We start from the raw sequence: 17229 nt of genomic DNA, 5'->3' as shown, positions 1-17229 counted from the left end.
TCCAACAAAAACGATACTGTTCGGCAGCATTCATTGATATATCACAAGAGTTCGATAAGGTCTAGCATACTGGACTCTGCTACAAAATTAAAAACCTACTCTTATACTCTTAGTTCCTGCTACTAAAATCCTACTTAGCCAATATACGCTTTCTTGTCAGGCAAAACAATGAATATTCTTCCTTGAATTCCATAGAATCAGGAGTACGACAAGGCAGCGTACTCGGACTGCTTTTGTATCTTCTCTATACTAGTGATCTCCCTACTACCTCAAAGGTTAGAGTAGTAACGTTTGCAGATAATACGGCTCTTCTATCCTCAAATGAAAACCCAAAAGTGGCATCAATGCAACTACAAACCTATCTTAACAAGATTTACAAATGGCTGCCGAAATGGGGCATGAAGGCGAATGAACTTAAGTCCACCCATGTAACATTTAAAATCCGTAAAGAGACTTGTCTGTTAGAACAATTAAACAGCAAGAATTTTTCTAAAACCGAAGATGTAAAACACTTAGCAATTCACCTATACCTTCTACCTATATCCTTCAGGAACATATATTCACAAAGCGCAAGCAGGATTAAATCTAAGCCGTCCATAGCGGATCAAAGACAGAAAGTCTAAGTTTTCTCTAGAGAATAAATTACTGGTCTACAAAGCCGTTTTAAAACCAATTTGGACCTACGGCATCCAGCTCAATGAGGGAAGAAATATGTGAATATAGTGTAACATATCGCAACAGAGTATCTGTGCACCCAATAGGCTAGCCAAACAGTTGTTAAAGGACCAGCAAGACGAAAAAACAGTGAAAGAATTCAAACCAACAGACTTGGTTAATAGGTTTAAGTAAGTAGATGTAATGTAAACTTGTATTGTATGTATTATACAAATTGTAAATGTTAGAGCTAACCCCACGTAATTAGCTATAGCTATATTATAAAACAGAGTGCTTAATGAAGTAACCTGTACAAGTCATAATCCTTGTCACCAAAACCGTTTATTGCCATTCTAATTATAGTAGGTAATATAAAATGTATGCAATAACGTTGGATAAAGTAACAATGACTATAAATATTCGACATTTTACCTGCACCTCAATACATTTCTCACACTAAAACATTTGCAAAATTACAATCTCATTATAAACTTGATATTATCTTTGACTTAAAAACCAAAAAAGAAAACAACACTTTAGCTTATTAAATGTTAACCGCATCAGCCAAAGTGTTTTATTAATACTCGTAAAATTTATGAATAGTGACAAAAAGATCGCAAAGATAATTCCTCGGTTACCATTCCTTGACGGCCTTGTTGAATATAACAGTCAACTTTGTTTTAAGTTGCTAAGAAACAGATGTAGTTGTAGATGCGTTTTATCTTGTTTTTATCGGTATAATTGAACGTATATTTTCTTCCGAATAAAATATTGCTCTTGAAGTAAGTACCGACAATTTATGCTAATATATTTATCTTTTTTTTTATATTATAATATATTCTTTAGTAATAAAAAATGAGGCATTTATAAGCAATAAAGGAGTAAGTATATAAATAATAAAATTTAAAGAAAAGACGCATATTATTAATATCTTTTACAAACAAAATAACTCCTGGTTAAGGAAAAAATCCGTTAAAATCGGTAATTACCTATACCCGGTTCACAATTTGTTGATAGCTCACTACAAGTTTAACCCTAATTAAAAAACTGAAATACAGAGAGGATAGGTAATACGATATAATAGTAAAAACCAACCTAAAACTGACGGTTTAAGACGTTTTCGACTAACCCACCTTATATCTGAAGGAATACAATACCTTATAATCCTATTACGGGGGTATTTTGAATGGTTAGATATGAACGACCAGTGTCGTAGAGTATATGATTCAAACATTTATTTAAACTAAATAAATATATTTTTTAAATTGTACTTATGTAAATTGTATTTTTTAATAAAACTTATTTATTTTATTCAAAAATAAAAAGTTTCTTGTCATTTGTAAAAGATACATTTATTTAATTAAGCAAAAAGGCGCCAAATGTCGCCTGGCAAAATTTACAATGTGTTTTAAATGTATCCATTATTTTCGAATCCGGAGAAAACCAATAAATATTTTTGAAAAATTTAAACGCAGAATGAAAGATTACATTATTACTCAGGGCAGAAAGTTCCTGAAAACTTCTACAGTGTTTATTTTAATATGTTATGTAACAGGGGTGAAAATAAAAGAGAAAATATAGTATAATTTTTAATTGAAAATATTGCATGCAAAAGAAACTTTTTATTTATTCTAAAAAATATTTCATTCTGCTTTTAAATATTTCAAAAATGCTTTTTAGTTTTCTCAGGATTTGAAAAAAAAATGGATACATTTAAAACACATTGAACATTTTGACAGGCGACATTTTGCGCCTTTCCCCTTTAATACCTTACGATTACAACTACTATTACTTACCTTATAAAATTACGATTAGAAAACTATTCAAATTCAAAATAAATAGGATCAACTTCGGAATCCGAGTCGTCTTGAGGGTTAATAATTAGGTTAATAATCTCTACGGTCGCATCAATTATGTTATCAAGATCCCACATTTTTTGTTCTTCTTCTATTACATGTCTTACTGCATCTTTCCAGTTTTGTTTTGTAATATGTTATAAAGACTCGTATAACAATTCACGTACAACTTGTATTTTATATGACGTATTTTTTCTAGCCACATAACTTTTCATTTGTGCCCAAATGAGTTCAATTGGATTTATTTCGCAGTGGTAGGGTGAAAGTCTAAAGACTGTGATGTTTCGCCTTTCCGCCATTTTGTCAACTACGTATTTCTTGAACTTAGATTTGTGTTGCCGGGCAATTTTTAAAAGTTCTGCTTTTACCGTTCCATCTTCGTAAGGCAGATACTTATTCCGCAGCCAGTCAAGAATATCCTGTTTCTTCCACGCATTCGTTAGAAGTCTTTCTACTAGTCGTGAATGATAAGGTGCATTATCTAATACTATAATTGAATTTGGTGGTATGTGTTCAATCATTTGCTTAAAATACTCTTCGAAAACATTAGCTGTCATCTCCTCGTGATAGTCTTTTGTGCTTTTGGAATGAAATTCCAACAAACCATGCTTAACAAATCCTTTTTCACTTCCAATGTGAGAAATTATTAATCTACTGCCTTTACCAGAAGGTGGGGAGATACCAGTAGACCAACCTTCCATAAAGGATTGCCTGGAGCTTAATATATTTTTATCTGACCAAATTTTTTTTAGAGTATGACCTGAGTTTACCCACGTTTCATCCTGGTAGAAGATGGGCCTTTCTTCAGCCCGGAATCGAATTCGTACGAATCTTAGATAATTTCTTCTCCAACATCATCTTCTCCTCCCGGTCAATCAAAAGTGATTTTCGGTCTGATTTCTCCCACCGGAAATTTAATTCTTTTAAAACTTGCCACAATTTAGTTCGTCCGATATGAGGCAAATCCAGGTCGTCTCTAACTTCTTGTAAAATTTTGTTTAGGTTTGGTATTTCTTTTTTGAAAAAAAATCCATGAATTTTCCTTCGAATACCATTTTTGGCAAATTCATCAATTTCAATAGGCTTTTTCCCTCTCTTTAAGTGTTCGTTTGTGTTTGGGTTAGCTATACCGTGTTTTTTTCTTTCTGATAGGAACCTATATAAAGTTGACTCTCCTACGCCAGTCATGTTGACACAACTTTCGACTAGGTTGCGAACAGTGTTTGTGGGATTCTGAGAAACCAGAGCATCGTGAACATTCAGGACAATAGTCTTCTCTCTTGGTGAATAGACAGACTTACTGACTGTACGCAACAGTACCGGTGTAAAACTTGATGATGAAGCCATCACAAACAATCCAACAAAACGAGCACGAGCGAAAGGTACGTATATGTTCGTAGGTATATGGAATAAAAAATCACTCACGCACTGCATATAATTCGCAAAAGAAATATTCGAGACGCTAATTACTGCCGTAGACGCGGAAACACCGACGAGCCGTAAATTACATGCGATCAAAAACGTACTAAACAAAAAAATTGTTTTCGTTCGTAATAACTTCACCCTTTCAAGTTAAGTTTCGAATATAATTATATTATTAAAAATCTGGGAAATTCCATCTTAATTATCTTGCAACGAATAGTACCTTCGGATATGAATTCCAGGTTTTCTAGTAACGTGATTAAATGCGAAGATTAGTATTGAAATATCCAAAGAGATAAGGTATTCGTATTTACAAAATTGTTAATGGTTAAATTCTTATTTTTATTAATACAATATAATAACCAACATTAGTCGTGAAAGTTTTAATTGTTTTTTTGCTAAATATATTAGTATTAAAATATTATCAATATTATATATAACAGTATTAAAACATTATATTATTATTTAATGAATAAACACCTTAGGAACGCCTATGATTTACGACCGTTTTATGAGTTTGAGGGATATTTCGTGCTCTCAACAATTTGTGAACAAAGAATAAACACTATTTATCATACCAAGTAACACTTAATTGTCTTGCTTTATGAAAAAGATTATTCTAAAACTCCTTAAGAAAATTTCCAAATCACTTTTTGTTTTTACTATTACCTGAAGCTATTTTCTTATGGCATCTTAAAGTAATTACTATTTTAATGGGAATAAGCCACAAAATTGAAGTTTAAAATAAGTTTATTGATGTTTCAATTTCCACTTTGGAAATCTTTCTTAAAATACAAACATTAATAAATTAAACAAATTTTAATTTTTGTTACATGGTGAAAAGTTCTTCTAATAATTTAATTTTATCTGACTTTATTTATTTATATTGACAATTCAGACATATAATATACATTTTAAAGTAGGGGACTTTAAAATGGTATTGCCAATATTGCTGAGTTGCGTTCCTGGGACGACTTTATTGGAAGATAGTTCATTCGATTACATCAAATCAACTTTAACTTGAGAATATCCGTCAGAAAAAAATCTGATCCGTCTTTAAAATGATGACAGTAAAATTCTTCTGTTAGTGATTGCATAGTAAATTATAAGGAAAAAACCAGGAAAAAACCTCATATAACTATTAATAAAGAAAAACTAAGCCAAATATCAAAGAGCTAATAGGCAAAAAAAGACAGCTGACGAAAAAATTAAATTAAATAAAAATATCCACCGGCCAATCCGAAAAGACGTAAGAGAACATAATACAAGAGAAATAACCAAAATAATTAAAAAAAAACAAAAGTTTAAAAGTTTTGAGACAAAATACGAACAACATGGGCAACTAAAAATATGTACAAAATAAAAAAAGATGGAAACATTACAACTGATAAAACCAAAATCCTTGAGGTTAACAAATCCTTTTATCGCGAAATGTATGAGAGCACCGACGAAAAGCAAGATCAGCCCTTGCCCAAAATCACAAACCAGGGATCAGAATTAATGCCAGAAGTAACTCCATACAAAAAACAAAACGGCGCTTTTTGGAATGAAAAATAAGAAATCCCCCGGAGATAACGGAGTAGTGATAAAAGCTATCTAACTAGTTGGAAATAAAATTATCTAGGCAGGAAAAACATACAAGTCTGCAGAATACAACAAACCACTGGCACTGATGTTTGTCGACTACAAGAAAGCATTCGGTGCCATAAGCTATCAGAAAATGTTAAAAGCATTGACAGAAGCCGAACAGACCATCGCTACAATAACATAATAAAATATATTTACCAAAATGCCACAGCTAGCATAAGACTATCAGAACAAGAAACAAATAAATTCTGTATACAGCGAGGAGTACGGCAACGAGACACTGTCTCTCCAAAGCTATTCATGACGCTTTTAAAAAATACTTGTAAGAAGGCACATCTAAACGAGCATGGTATTAACATAAATGAAGAGAAGCTCAGTTATCTGAGATTTGCAGTTGACAAAGTCCTTATAACCGATCGTATAGATAATGCAATAATAATAATAATGTTTGAAAAATTATATTACGCTTCCTAGGAGGTCGGACTAAAAATTAATATGAACAAGACGCAAACTATGACTAATCTGGTGCTAAATCGAAATATTGCTGTTGATGGAAGGGATATTGTGCAGACTACATCGTATAAGTACTTAGGATATGAAATTCGATTGGGCAGGGATAACTAGACATGTGACCTTCCACGTCGTCTAGAATTAGCCTAGGCAGCGTTTGGTAAATTAAAATATGTATTTAAATCGGATCTACATATTTGCCTCTAAAGGAAAATCTTTTTGGACTTACATCCTAAAGCGTGTTAAAACTAGATGCAAGCCGCACAAGACAGAAACAGATGTAAAGATCCGAGGGAGACCTATGTCCAGCAGTGTATGCATACAAGTTGATAATGATGGTCGGCTATATGTAGAATTTTGGCTATGGGATGAGGTAGCTGTGACATGATTTTGAAAGTTAGACTCTCATGCTAGACCTTATCAGATGCCTGAGAGACGTCTAGGAAGGCAGCTGTACTGTAGGACTTATTTTAAGGGGCATCTCTAGCTGTTATGACTACTTGTATTTGCCCGATGGTACCATATTTTTGTCTAAGGCCAAATTGATTGTTATTAAGATATTTTCCAAGTTAATAGGTTCGATTCTAAGCATATTGATCTTTTAAGAAAGCTTTGCGAGAGTTGGTTGGGTCTTTGCCAGGTTTGGCACCATGATTATTTTAGCTGCTTAACACATGACAGGAAAGTAATTAGTTCTTATAATAGCGTTGAAAATATACAGTATTACCCTCTTCAGGTAAATTTTTTAGTATTAGACCCGTAATAAGATTAATTGAGTGTTTTTATATTTAATTTTGCAATAACTTCTGTAATTTTACAAATTTTTGTTTTTTTTTGGAATGGTTTCTTGTCGTCTACATGAGCTTCTTTCTGATGAGGATGGAATAAAGGCGTAAGATGTTTCACAAAAGTTCTTGCTTTGTCTTCATCACTACGAGCCGAGCAACTATCACCTTTTCCTATAGAAGTCTTAGTTTGTTGTTGAGATTTTAATTCTCATGTAGGTTTTTATAGTAGTAGTCTTTACTTTCACTTACAGGAAGGTTTTCCAAAAAATGTTTACTGCTTCTTTGAGTTGTGTCGTTCAGATTTATTTTTTTATTAGTTTCCTTTTTTCACGAATCATATTGTTTATATAGTCCGAATATGAACCTGGTTTTTCTTCACAGGAGCTTTCAGGAGTAGCACCCTAGGCAGTTTTTTAGATTAACGTAGCTAGGTGTTGTACTGCATCCTTAACATCCTTTGATTTAAGTGACAGATTTAAGTAGATTGACTTTTAGACTAATTAATTAAATATGTTCCATCTGTTGATGTGGCATACTTCTATGTGCACACTTATAAAAAAGGGAGAGTGATCAGAACACAAATCAAATGATTGTTGTATATTTAAGTAATTAGAAGCGATGCCTTTGATGACACAGATGTCAATGAGATCCGGTATTTTTTTTAATAATAAAATTACCAACCTAATTCCAAATTGATTAGGTCGTATATTATACCTCGAAAAGAAATTGTTCTTCTTCTTCTTTTTGTGTACACGTGACTGTTTGTTTTTCAATATGCCTTAAGTAAGTTGTCGTACCATCGTTTTGGTGTTCTTCTCACTGATGAGCTTCCTATTGGGAAACCATTACTCGCCGTCTTTACTACTCTATTGGTTGTCATTTGCTATTTTGAGCTCTCCATAGCTAGATAGAGTGATGTCTGGATATTTAAACTACATCACTTTTTGCCCCTTCAGCACCAATTTACATCTTAGTAAGCTTAATCTTAAGTTGCTGTTATAACCATGCATTTTTTCTTTTTGGGGTAAATTATCCTGTTAAATTTTCTGGAGGTTATATTGAATTGATCATAGGTTGTAAATCATCTTCACTTTGAGAGACTATTATTGCGACGTCTGCATGGGATTATTATAAATTGTTTTTCTTCCAGTTGGTATTTTTTGTGTTCTTAATTTTTTAATTATTTAATCCATGATCACGTTTACTAATATAATAGAGGGGCCAGGGAATCTCCCTGTCTTATTTCATTGCCAGCTTTAATTGAGTGAGTTAGTTTTTCTTTTACTTTTATTTTATTGTGTTGTTTTGTTAGATCTTAATTATAGACGTATTCCTCTTGCGCACAATAAGTAGATAACGCCCTTTAATTTGACCATGTTAAATGGATTCTTAAGGTCCACGAAACATAAATATGCCGGTTTGTTGTATTCTAGTAATTTCTGATGCACTTTCTCGGTGCATAATTTTCAAACTGTACAATAACAAATTATAATGTTATATGCAATTGACTGAAAAAATGATTTTGTATTTATGTTTGTTACTTTTAATTAACCGCATTAACTGTATATGTGTTAGTAGTAAATTTTAAATTCGAATGAAACTCTCAACGGTATTGTAAAAAGTGTAATCTCAAAAGATTAAAATTATGATAATATTTGCTTAGAATCTTCTTTAAGCGTATAATCAAAGTAAAAGTAACCATGTGATATACATTATGTTACTGGAGATACAGTGTAAGCCCAGATAGCCGGAGGCTGGCCATCTTATCTCATCTCTTGAAGAATCTGATCATAGATTGATTAATAGCAATCAGAGATACAGATATCAGGCTACAGGTTCTGACTTTAGTCACAGATTGGACTTCAAGTGTATAGCTTAATGGTTTAATACTAAGGTACCCAAGCTCTTAGAATTCCAAAATCATAAAATTTAAGACGAAGTGGAAGGTAAAGTAATATTAGACTCGAGGCTTCGTAGTGGTGACTACTATTTTTGTAAATAGACGCAGTCATGGAAAACTTAATTAAATTACCTTATGAAAGATTACTGACTTGATTTTTATTAAATTCAAGAAACAATAAACTCTCATTTAAAACAGGGCGATAGAATCGCACAGAAATTTAGTGATACAAGAGCTTTTAAATAATATATTGGTGGTAATATATAGTGCGACAGTTGGCCACTAGTTTATATCTTAAAGATTTCCTTGTCATTGGTATATATGGAAACAATTTTAAAAACTAGTTCTTCTTAGAACAATATGGCAAGAATCATTGGACCAAACCTCCGGGTATGTCAATTAAATATAGAAGCTTTTGGCAGGTCAAAATGTATGGTACTATCTAAAATCCTAAGCGAAAATAACATTGACGTGGCTACCATTTAAGAAACTCGTGTAGGTGATGAAACTGATCTAAAGCGTAAAAGCAAAGTACCAGGATATGAAACTCTTAGTGCCGTTTCACATGTAGCCGACACTCAGCACTGATCGTCAGTGATGATGAATATATGCATAAGCGCAAATCATTTCACATGCATTGCGTATGATCTGCTCATCACGTATCATCCGTCGGGTGTCAGCTGAGCCCGAGTACGATCAGCGCGAGGTAGGGCCATTATAGATTTGGTATATTTCACATGCAGTCTGATGGTCGGCGAGCAGTGTTGCAGTATTTTCGTGATTTGGTTTGCTTATTATTGTGTTGGTATTTGCTCAAAGAGTGTATAAAATGAGTTATAAAAAAGTAATATTTATATTGATACCGAACTATTAATAGCTGAAATGCGAGAAGAAAAATGCCTGGGATTTCTCTTGCAGATTTGCAGATTTTACTAATATATCTGAGCAAGAAAAGAAGGATTCAGGTAATTGAAGCAAATTGGTACCAGATTGCATAACTTTTATTGTACAAGTACCTAATATTTGTTGGAATGAAACTAGTTTACACAAAATTATTTTTCAAGTCTTGCCAAGAGACGCGTCTAATTTGCAAAAGAATTTCTAACAGAAGTGACAGATCTTGTTGAAGAAGTAGATGTGTTGATACCTTCTAAACGGCTTATTGACAGCGTATGTAAAAATAAGTAACCGTTTTATTCGACTAAATTATGTAAGAGAAAACATGCTTTTACATTTTTTTTGAAAGCCTGAAATATACATTTAGATGTCTATGGAAAATACGCCATTTATTGGTTAATATACGAAACGTACATTCTATGAATCGTCTTGCTCGTGTCAGTCGGTTATTTTTTTTTTTATCATTCAAGTTCTTTCTTGCATATGAACGTACGACGTGTCTGGTCAATGCAAACGCTTCGTCAGCGACAATAACGTATGGTAGACCTGTTTCATCATCGTTAGGTAATGCAGAATCCTCTGGAAGGTCCAGACGTTCGCTTTATAAAAAATTACGAAAATATTTATTAAATTTTCTTTCATCTTCTCTGAGGCTGGAGTATAATGTTATGAATGCACCTACTACGTTTCGCTCTAGTACAAGGGGGTATACCCACAACCTCTTTTTCTTCGGTTTTTGTTGCCGTCTTCTACGTAAAATAATATAAACGGCAACGGTGCGCACGATGTTGTTTCGCACATATATATTGAAGAACTGATCATACGCAGCATGTGAAAATACGATAACGAAGGTGCTGCCGGTCAGCACTGACGGTCAGCGCTGAGCTTCGGCTACATGTGAAACGGCACTTAGTATAACATATTATCATATATATGATTGTATAACATCAAAGACCAATATCAATGGCAACATTCAAATCATTACAGTAAAAATCGAAGAACTCACAATTGCTAATATATACAAGGCCGCAGAAATCCAATTGCCCACTAAAGTACTGCCTCATCTTCACCATTTGGCAGTTTATATGTGAGATTTTAATAGCCATAGCGAATGGCCAGAACGGCGAAGCACTTGTAAAGTGGGCAGACGAAAACAACCTTAGTCTAATATTTTATTCAAAAGATAGGGGAACATTTAGATCCACAGCATGAACAAAGAAATACAATCCAGACCTCTGTTTCTTAACCCAAAACTCTTAAAATCAACTTGTCCATTTAACAAGAAGAATCCTGTAGAATTTCTTACACAGCCAACGTCGACCAATAATATATGAAGTAGGTATCGAGATTCCGATGAAGGTATAAGATGGGTCTCAGTCATACCTGAAATTTACGATCGATTTGTAGGTGCGGTAATATCAACTGCAAAAAATGTGTACCAAGAGGTTAACGCAAAGGGTATATCTCGGGCTGGAGTACTGAATGTGAAGAACTTTACAATGAGTACATAGAGAATGGTGACACAGACGTAGCTTATGTCCTACTACAAACTTTAAATGAAGCTCGTAAAGATAAATGGATAAAAACAAAAAAAATGCACTTAAAAAGATCGATCAGACAATCTGGGTGCCTACTTAGAAAATTAGGGGAAAGTGCTCCGCTCGGGAAACAGCTAGCAGAATAGTGACCCTATTTAGGGCTCCACGGGATAAGAAACACACAAAATATATAAAAAAAAGGAACTTAATAATTTACGCCAAATACCCCGAGATAACTCAAAACTCTCCCATGAATTCACCACCGAAGAAATAACGTCAGCCCTCCGAGACATGAAAACTGGCAAGGCATTGACAAGATACATCCTGAGTTCCTACTACAATGCAGCGAAAGAATAAGAAAAAGGTTGCAGTATTAAAATCCAGTAAACCCCACAATATAGTTCAAAGCTGTCGTCTTATAGCACTTCTCAACTGCTGCCATATACTGTTGGAACGACTTTTCTTAGATAGAATGGGCCCACAAATTCTTCAAAATATCTCACTCGAACAAGCAGGTTTCATACCTACTCGAAGCTGCGCAGACCAGGTCCTAAGTCTAACTACACATATAGAATCGTGTTACCAACAAAAGACGGCTGTAGTTTTTGTGGATCTGACAGCTGCCTACGACACAGTATGGAAGAAGTACTCCTATATAAGCTGAGTAAACTAACTTTATGCCAAAGAAAATTGAAACTAATAAACAACATGCTCTCTGAAACAAAGGAAATTAAATATTGGACTACTCCCAGCAACAGTCCTAGCTCCGATGCATTTTAACGTGCTGACAAACGATCCCAATAAATTATTTGGATATTTCACAAAATGGCGCGTGATACCCAACGTAAATAATACTGAGGTAAGCTGTTTTGATCTCAATAACCAAAAGGCAAACTAAGAATTAAAGGTCAAAATAAGAACCGTAGCACTATCCTACCAACCCGACCCAAAATGTCTGATAGTTACCTTAGACAGAATTCTGTCATTTAAAATGCATCTACAAATAACTGCACAAACAATAAGTACTAGCACCGTACTAGCACAGTACTAGAAATAACCTTATTCAGAATATCTGTGAACTCCGCCTGTAGTTTTGTTGGGTGGATCGAGTAGCTCGACAGAACTGTTGTCAGTCCAAAGTCCGGATAAAGGAGGAGGAAGTCTACAGCCAGGTTAGTACCCTACGAATCGACTTTAAAACCATAAAGCTCATAGAAACAGGATTATGCCTCGGAACAGGAATGGTTTCATTACGACGACTAACGCGAGAAAGAGGACAACGAATTTATGGAAAACGAGAAATATACTTGGCATCGGTATTTGGAACGTTAAGTCTCTAAACACAAGAGAGCAGGAAATTACAAAAGATCAAAAAAGGAGCAAAAAAGCAAAAGAATTTAATATGACAATTTCATCTCAGAAAACTAAAACAATAGTAGTCAGCAAAGAACCAACTAGATATAAAATAGAAATTGATGGCATCAGTATTGAACAAGTAATGGAAATAAAATACCTGGGAATAACACTGTCTAGCTATGGAGACCTGGACAAAGAGGTGAGAGATCAATAACAAAAAACAAATAGACTGGCAGGATGCCTTAATTACGCTATATAGCGAAACAGACACATTAACACTGAGATAAAGTCAAAAATTTAAAGGGAAGTGAAGACATTAGAAGAAAATGTAATGTACATTGTATAAATGAATGGATACAAAATAGAAAAAAAAGAATGGAATAACCACATAAGTAAAATGGAGGAGACCCGTGTCATCAAAATAGCAAGAGATAAGTCACCAATCGGCAGAAGAAGTATCGGACGACCGCGCAAAAGATGGAGTGACAACCTTCCATGGAGGTATTAATCCGCCAATAAATAAACAAAATTGCTTATAAAGAGGAAAAAGAAGAAGAAGAAGAATCTCTGTAGTACTAACTGGAGTACATCTGCGGACACACTACGAACATATGTGCTAAGTTTGGTCTACTCTGTGGTAGAGTACTATGCGCCGGTCTGTACCGGTGCACAGGTCAAAATCTTTAATTTGTTTATATCAACTTATATTTTACCGTATTTGTTCGTTTTTATTGTACTTATCTTTTACGACTATCGTTATATTTAATCCATGTATTAAGCCATATACTAAATAAAATACTTGTTACATGAACTTGTTTAAAAAAATTTAACAATTTTCCAATTACATTTACAATTACAATTACAATTTTACCATTACAAAATGGTGCCTTTCCACATTCTGATACTTTATAGGAACCTTATGCTTATTGTGTATAATTTACATATTATGTGGAAACCAATAAATTAAATAATGTAGATACCGATTCATAATATTTATCGTTCATTCATAAAGACCTAGTCGATAGTTTTGAACAGGATACTCATTTTTAAATGACTTTTAACATTTAAAAACTTAAGCTTAATACATTTATTTTAACCGTTTATAATAACAATTTTATGAGTTGTTGCGGTTTCTATACGACGTTATTTTCATAACATGATAAAATATAAAAAGCTGTTCTATTAGTGCCTAAACTAATACCTATATAATCAAGAGTTATTAGCACCATTTCAATAGAATTATTTGAATATTTCTTACATAAATTATACAGGTGTTAAAATACAGGGTAAACAAAACCATCTAAAAAAAGTTCAAGTTCAAGATTAAAAACTAGTCGCATTTGAATATAATTTTGCTATATATTTACAACTTACAATTAAGTTAATCAAATAGTTTTTTAATTATGTTGCTGTCGAATAAAATATAAAAGACAGATAAAAAAATCAACAAAATGCAACAAAACATGCAATAATAATGGATACCAAATAAACCATGCTTAAATATAATAAATATTTTCTACTTTATTTTGTATTTTAATGTTTGGTTTTTACATTTCATTATTACTTGTCTAAAACCTTTTTTCTCATCTTATTCTCTGTGCATCTCCTGTGATATCTCATATAAGTAATTTATCTTCTTCTGTGGGCTCTAACACATCTTTTAATCTTGTGGATTTTTGTAATTTTGAGATCTTGGTGTAGGTCACATAGTTCATCATTATTTGTCTTTTTCTCCATCTCATTTCGCTCAAAATTGAGAACATCTTAAGTCTCAATACTTTTTCTTTTTATATTTTTCTCTTACTTATATTAAAGCCCTTATTTTGCTGACAAAAGTTGTATGTGTATGCGTGTGTCTGTGTGTATTTTTTTGGGGTTGAAAATACTTTTACGTATTATAGTAGAGTACTAGATGTACTGTCTGGTATGTCGGACTCGTATATTACAATACCGACTAAAACCCGTCTCGTTCTTCTGCCTCTGTTGTTTGTCCAGCGGAACTACCGTAATGCATTACTTCATAGGGAGAGGATCTATTTCTTCATGTTGTTAAAGTCGTTACTTCTCATCTTCGCCACAATGTGGCGAAGATTCTGGAGGACTTCCATTGCGAATGTACTGATGCATCACAAACTGCCTTTCATAAAAGCATTTCTCCTAATATGGTCTTTGATCGAATTTTCTGCTTTGATAACTGCTTTCAGAGTATTACGCAGCAAGTTGAAACAAGGACACATAAAGATCACGTGCTTCGCATCTTCACTGACCCTTAGAGAGGTTTTACACTTTGAAGAATTATCATGTTTAAAGCGATAAGGATATGCTCGAAAGCAGCGATGTCCTTAGAGGATCTGCGTCAGATAGTAGTTGATCTCGCTATGTTTGTGGTTCAGCCAAACATTCACCAGTGGTATAAGACAATACGTCCGCATCCCAGTTGTTGAGGAATCCCACTGTATGCTGTTCGCCCCCATCGACGAATGCTGTTTTACCTTTCTTTTCTTTTCATCTAGACATAATGCAGTGGTAATTGACTCTCGATAGAAGGTCTTCCTTTTCTCAGCTAACACTCCAATGGGTAACATCCCGGCTATGACGTATATGGGATCCTCAGATACTGTGCGCTGACAACGCTTTAAGTGCTCAGACGATATACTGATGCGAACTTTCTCCATAATTGCTGGGTTCCGGAGGTGTCAGCCCCAATTTATACCTCACATGTTAATACTTACGTAACTATTGACACTGATCCTGGTAATTCTTGTGTTTCTGAGGTGTCAGCTCCAATTTATATTAATACTTATGAGACTATTGACACTGACACTGAAATGAACAGGCCAGACGGAGGTAAATATTTTTAAGTAGTGAAGTACCTAATTAATTGAGGTATAGGTTTTATAATACGATGTTGGACATTTTTATTGGAAAAAGAAAAAGTCGTGGGAATCTGAGAATAAACGGAATTGAATGGATTTGCGGATGTTAATGCAATATATGAAAGTAAAAGAGATGGTCGTCTTAAGGTGAGAGGAAGTTCAATTAATTTATGATATACGCTCTCTTTACAAGACTACTGACAACAACAACGTCCTTCTGATTTGTTTTGGACCACCTACATTCATTTGAAATGAACTAGTCAGACGGAGTTCAAACTTTTAAGTTGTGAAGTAATTAATTAAGGTATAGGTTTTATGATAAGATGTTTTACATTGTTATTGGAAGAAGAGGGAATTGTGGTAATTTGGAAATAAACGAGATTGAAGGGATTTGCGGATGGTGATACAGCATAATAAATTAGAAGAGATAAGAAGAGAGTAGTCTTAAGATGAGAGCAGGTTTATTTAATTCACGATATACGCTCTCTCTTTATAGGACTGAAGCATAGGGCACCTAGACATAGACGAAGGGTGCTATTGTGAACAAAGTTTAATAAACATATGTCAGATCTAGAATCAGACGGATAGATAAAGCTAACGTAATCGAGCTTTAGATCGGATGAGAGCTCTGTAGACTCTGAATAAACTAGTTTCGTCGGCACCTCATTGAAGAGGACTAAGGGTTTTAAGAACGGCCTTTGAAGACAATTGGCTTAAAGTTCATAGATGTCACTTTTTTAATTTAATCTGGAGTCAACTGTCATACCATAACAGATAATGAAGAATTGTTGAAGAAATTTAGTTTTACTGTGAGAGAGTAATAATCTTATTTTGTAAGAATTTAATCTTAGTTTGTAAGAATGTAATATTGAAGAAGATTTACTGCACCTTTTAGAAGTTTACATGTGATGAGAACAGATTTGCGATGGCGTTTCATATATTTATTATTTATCACAAAAAATACATAACTTTTTCTGGTATTTACCAAATTGCTTTCAGTTAATTTTTATTTCTCCATATTGTTTGATTTAGCCAACTTGCGGCTCTGTTTGTTCTATTTACTTGATCTTTCACGTCCGTTTCGAGCTTACTTTTTGTCAGTTCCATATATCTTTTTAAATTTCTTATTCAATTTTCGTGAACTTCTATTTTTAGATTATTAGAATTCGTTTTCGGTCTCTTGTAACTTTGCTTCTAAAAAGGATTGTTTGTTTATGCTACATGTTTGTTTTGTTTTTCTTCTTACAATCGAATAATTTTCTATGTTCTTAACCTTAGTTAATTATCATTTTTAATCTTGCCTGTTCTTTGCTATAATATTATTTTACGTCTTTCATCAAAACAGCTGAATTTTCTGGTATCTTTTAATGCTTTTTTATATAAAAAATTACTTCTTAAAATTTTTCCACTTTTGCTATACGTTTCTACAATCTGTGATTTCTATTAAATTTTTATCCATCCGCCATTTGCAGCTGTCTCCTATATCTTTGTTTTCTTTAAAGAGCTCCAACCCACAGTTTTGTCTTATATCTATTTATATATTTTTTAATTTTAACACTGCCAATAAATATTTCTATGAAAAAGACAGCAAAGATTTGATTTCACGTTCAAAGCGTCTATGTATTTGTTGATACTTATTTCGACTTAATAAGTCTCATCAGAACAGTTATTCATAGCCGTTCTTAACGCGAAAAATAATCTTCTCTGTCTTTTAGGAAGCAACAATAAAATGGCTTCGTTATGGACGCAATAGCGACATCTGATAGAAAAATCGGTAAGATAGTTTCGAAACAAATTCAGATTTCTGCTTTAATCTGAACGTTCTATAAATGCAAAAGGTATAAC

This window comes from Diabrotica undecimpunctata, chromosome 5, assembly GCF_040954645.1.
Source record: "Diabrotica undecimpunctata isolate CICGRU chromosome 5, icDiaUnde3, whole genome shotgun sequence".
Classification (NCBI taxonomy): Eukaryota; Metazoa; Arthropoda; class Insecta; order Coleoptera; family Chrysomelidae; genus Diabrotica; species Diabrotica undecimpunctata.
The sequence above is the reverse complement of the archived record's forward strand: the minus strand, read 5'-3'. Positions refer to the sequence as shown.